The 5,000-nt window shown below is 56.3% G+C and overlaps 2 non-coding genes and 1 pseudogene across 2 annotated transcripts; all 3 read left to right on the plus strand.

Annotated features, from left to right (window-relative positions):
- Positions 1–2,172: 2,172 nt before the first annotated feature.
- On the plus strand, positions 2,173–4,081 carry LOC126439657 (small subunit ribosomal RNA). Its single transcript, XR_007581293.1, has one exon. It is a non-coding gene; the product is annotated as a small subunit ribosomal RNA (ribosomal RNA).
- A 353-nt stretch (positions 4,082–4,434) lies between these two features.
- LOC126439642 (5.8S ribosomal RNA) lies at positions 4,435–4,589 on the plus strand. Its single transcript, XR_007581279.1, has one exon. It is a non-coding gene; the product is annotated as a 5.8S ribosomal RNA (ribosomal RNA).
- A 188-nt stretch (positions 4,590–4,777) lies between these two features.
- The window catches only part of LOC126439620 (large subunit ribosomal RNA), a 7,281-nt pseudogene continuing 7,058 nt past the window's right edge, over positions 4,778–5,000 (plus strand).

Here is a 5,000-nt window from a genome sequence, read left to right on the forward strand (position 1 = left end):
CCATGTTGTGCCTTAACGTAACCCATGTTGTGCCTTAACGTAACCCATGTTGTGCCTTAACGTAACCCATGTTGTGCCTTAACGTAACCCATGTTGTGCCTTAACGTAACCCATGTTGTGCCTTAACGTAACCCATGTTGTGCCTTAACGTAACCCATGTTGTGCCTTAACGTAACCCATGTTGTGCCTTAACGTAACCCAATTTGTGCCTTAACGTAACCCAATTTGTGCCTTAACGTAACCCAATTTGTGCCTTAACGTAACCTAATTTGTGCCTTAACGTAACCTAATTTGTGCCTTAACGTAACCCATATTGCGCCTCAACCTAACCTATATTGCGCCTTAACCTGACGCACGTTGTCGCTGAACCTGCTCTGTAATTGTTATGCAACTCGTTAAATTAGTGTAGTGTTGCCTAACCGCAACCCTCGCAATATAGTTCGCTATTCGCACTGCCCGGTCCCCTGTGTATCGCGTCATGTTAAACACCTTGCAAGTGTTGCTGACTTTCCACATGCTCCTGCTATACACTGTAATGTGGATAGCAGCAGGACGTACATGCCCCCCCCCTTCCCCCCTGCCTTCGCAAGCTGGTCGTTGAGAAGTTTGCATGTTCAATGCCCTTCGCATGCCGACGTACTCAGCCTACGTTGTGGTACGGCCTGTCACCTGTCCGCGGATGTACGCAAAACCCACAAACTGTGCTGCACATTGGTCCGTATGTACTGAATGATACATCGTGGCACATGTGTGACCGTACGACGACTGCGCCTAGCAACGGCGGACCATACAGTCCAAATATTGTGGACGCAGCTACGTGTCGTCTCCCTTTAGGAGCTGGATTGCAGTGTGGTACGCCATTCAGACGTGTGGGAGGAACGGACGCCCTGGATGGCGATCAGCATGAGCAGTCTGTTGATGTAGTGGAGCGTGTATTCGGACGTAGTCGTCTCTTCTCACACACTGTGATAGCATGTTGCACCGCGTTCCACATCTGCGACATGCTGCAGAGGCCGGCTGACAGTCGTTCGCGCAATGGACACCGCATACGTACGGGGACTACCTTCCACGTGTTCTCTAGGCGTGCACATGTTGTTGCGTCTATGTGGGCAGACGTAGTGTGTTGTGACACCTGACACAGGCATGCAATACTCGTTGCAAATGGCGATGGACGTCTACGTTTGCTGGTGACGTTACGCAAATGAACAACTGGTAACCCGTTGTGGTGCGGTTGTTCTCGCTAGAGGTGAATCAGTGTTGGCGACGATCGGTCGAGCTATTAACCGGTTGTTTCATGGATACCCACCATGCCCACGAACGTGAAAGGGGACCCACCATGCCCACGAACGTGAAAGGGGATCTGGGTGTGAGGCGATACGCGGCGGTGGCTGGGTGGGACCGTCCCCGGCCGGTGAGGGGGGGCCGCCCGGCGTGCTGGCAGCGCGGTGCGTGGGCGCACGCGCTACAGCCGGCTGGTGGGGGCGGCCAGTGGCAGGCGCGCCGGCCGACGGACGCGGCAGGCGGCGCAGCTGCGCGCCGGCGCCCCCTGCTCGCGGCGCCTTGCGGCCAAAGTAGGTCCTCGCGGGCCCGGTGCGAAGCGCGGTGGCCATCTGCAGTGTGCTGGTCCGATTGAGGACTGTGTGCGCTGAGGATGCGCCGCCGCCCGGCGCTCGGCGCCGCGACGCCGTCTGCTGCTCGGTCGCCCCAGCGGTTCTCGCAGGTGGTTTGTATCGCAGCTGTGCGGACGTGTTGGCGCGTGCGCTGTGCTGGGAGAGTTCGCTTCGGCACCCAAGTGGGGCTTTTGTCCTTCTGTGGCGCTGGCGTTGGAGCTGCCGGTCACCGTAGGTGGCGCGTGTTGTCTCCCGCCGGCAATGCCACGACAGCACGCTCCCGGGCCTCTGTCGGCAGCGGCAAGCTCAGTTGGGAGCACGGGTGGTCGCACCTAAAGCGTCTACTCGCCTAACTCCGGGCGATTGCGCCTCTCTCGAACCCGACCAAGTACTTAGGACGGCGCTGCGCGCCGCCGGGACCTGAGAGGGTTTCGAGGTGTGTTGTGCAGGGGAGCTCAGCCTCCTCCTGTTTGCAGAATAATTGAGCGGACGCTTGCGTGTTCGCGCGGGCCCCCGGGACACACTCCCGGGCGGCCGGCTGCTCAGCTCTAGTTGACGCAGCTCCCTGGTTGATCCTGCCAGTAGTCATATGCTTGTCTCAAAGATTAAGCCATGCATGTCTCAGTACAAGCCGCATTAAGGTGAAACCGCGAATGGCTCATTAAATCAGTTATGGTTCCTTAGATCGTACCCACGTTACTTGGATAACTGTGGTAATTCTAGAGCTAATACATGCAAACAGAGTCCCGACCAGAGATGGAAGGGACGCTTTTATTAGATCAAAACCAATCGGTCGGCTCGTCCGGTCCGTTTGCCTTGGTGACTCTGAATAACTTTGGGCTGATCGCACGGTCCTCGTACCGGCGACGCATCTTTCAAATGTCTGCCTTATCAACTGTCGATGGTAGGTTCTGCGCCTACCATGGTTGTAACGGGTAACGGGGAATCAGGGTTCGATTCCGGAGAGGGAGCCTGAGAAACGGCTACCACATCCAAGGAAGGCAGCAGGCGCGCAAATTACCCACTCCCGGCACGGGGAGGTAGTGACGAAAAATAACGATACGGGACTCATCCGAGGCCCCGTAATCGGAATGAGTACACTTTAAATCCTTTAACGAGTATCTATTGGAGGGCAAGTCTGGTGCCAGCAGCCGCGGTAATTCCAGCTCCAATAGCGTATATTAAAGTTGTTGCGGTTAAAAAGCTCGTAGTTGGATTTGTGTCCCACGCTGTTGGTTCACCGCCCGTCGGTGTTTAACTGGCATGTATCGTGGGACGTCCTGCCGGTGGGGCGAGCCGAAGGCGTGCGACCGCCTCGTGCGTGCTCGTGCGTCCCGAGGCGGACCCCGTTGAAATCCTACCAGGGTGCTCTTTATTGAGTGTCTCGGTGGGCCGGCACGTTTACTTTGAACAAATTAGAGTGCTTAAAGCAGGCAAGCCCGCCTGAATACTGTGTGCATGGAATAATGGAATAGGACCTCGGTTCTATTTTGTTGGTTTTCGGAACCCGAGGTAATGATTAATAGGGACAGGCGGGGGCATTCGTATTGCGACGTTAGAGGTGAAATTCTTGGATCGTCGCAAGACGAACAGAAGCGAAAGCATTTGCCAAGTATGTTTTCATTAATCAAGAACGAAAGTTAGAGGTTCGAAGGCGATCAGATACCGCCCTAGTTCTAACCATAAACGATGCCAGCCAGCGATCCGCCGCAGTTCCTCCGATGACTCGGCGGGCAGCCTCCGGGAAACCAAAGCTTTTGGGTTCCGGGGGAAGTATGGTTGCAAAGCTGAAACTTAAAGGAATTGACGGAAGGGCACCACCAGGAGTGGAGCCTGCGGCTTAATTTGACTCAACACGGGAAACCTCACCAGGCCCGGACACCGGAAGGATTGACAGATTGATAGCTCTTTCTTGATTCGGTGGGTGGTGGTGCATGGCCGTTCTTAGTTGGTGGAGCGATTTGTCTGGTTAATTCCGATAACGAACGAGACTCTAGCCTGCTAACTAGTCGCGTGACATCCTTCGTGCTGTCAGCGATTACTTTTCTTCTTAGAGGGACAGGCGGCTTCTAGCCGCACGAGATTGAGCAATAACAGGTCTGTGATGCCCTTAGATGTTCTGGGCCGCACGCGCGCTACACTGAAGGAATCAGCGTGTCTTCCTAGGCCGAAAGGTCGGGGTAACCCGCTGAACCTCCTTCGTGCTAGGGATTGGGGCTTGCAATTGTTCCCCATGAACGAGGAATTCCCAGTAAGCGCGAGTCATAAGCTCGCGTTGATTACGTCCCTGCCCTTTGTACACACCGCCCGTCGCTACTACCGATTGAATGATTTAGTGAGGTCTTCGGACTGGTACGCGGCATTGACTCTGTCGTTGCCGATGCTACCGGAAAGATGACCAAACTTGATCATTTAGAGGAAGTAAAAGTCGTAACAAGGTTTCCGTAGGTGAACCTGCGGAAGGATCATTACCGACTAGACTGCATGTCTTTCGATGTGCGTGTCGTGTCGCGCAACACGCAGCTACCTGTACGGCTCGCGGTAGCCGTGCGCCGCGTGCGGAACCACGCGTTCGTCTCAAAACTAACGGCAATGTTGTGTGGTACGAGCGCTGAAGCGCTGGAGCGGCTGGCCTGCGGCACCTGGCGCCTGGCGCCGGTTTTGAATGACTTTCGCCCGACTGCCTGTCCGCTCCGGTGTGGAGCCGTACGACGCCCATCGGCCGTGAGGCCGTTGGACACTGAACGCTGGAACAGGGCCGCCACACGCCTCAGTCCCGCCTATGCAACTGTCTCGAAAGAGATGGTGGAAACTATGAAAAGATCACCCAGGACGGTGGATCACTCGGCTCGTGGGTCGATGAAGAACGCAGCAAATTGCGCGTCGACATGTGAACTGCAGGACACATGAACATCGACGTTTCGAACGCACATTGCGGTCCATGGATTCCGTTCCCGGGCCACGTCTGGCTGAGGGTCGGCTACGTATACTGAAGCGCGCGGCGTTTGCCCCGCTTCGCTGACCTGGGAGTGTCGTGGCCGCCTGTGGGGCCGGCCGCGTCTCCTTAAACGTGCGATGCGCGCCCGTCGCCTGGCGGTTCGCATACCGGTACTTACTCGGTAGCGTGCACAGCCGGCTGGCGGCGTGGCGTGCGACACCTCGTACAACGACCTCAGAGCAGGCGAGACTACCCGCTGAATTTAAGCATATTACTAAGCGGAGGAAAAGAAACTAACAAGGATTCCCCCAGTAGCGGCGAGCGAACAGGGAAGAGTCCAGCACCGAACCCCGCAGGCGGCCGCCTGTCGTGGCATGTGGTGTTTGGGAGGGTCCACTACCCCGACGCCTCGCGCCGAGCCCAAGTCCAACTTGAATGAGGCCACGGCCCGT

Source organism: Schistocerca serialis, unplaced genomic scaffold (genome assembly GCF_023864345.2).
Source record: "Schistocerca serialis cubense isolate TAMUIC-IGC-003099 unplaced genomic scaffold, iqSchSeri2.2 HiC_scaffold_133, whole genome shotgun sequence".
NCBI lineage: Eukaryota > Metazoa > Arthropoda > Insecta > Orthoptera > Acrididae > Schistocerca > Schistocerca serialis.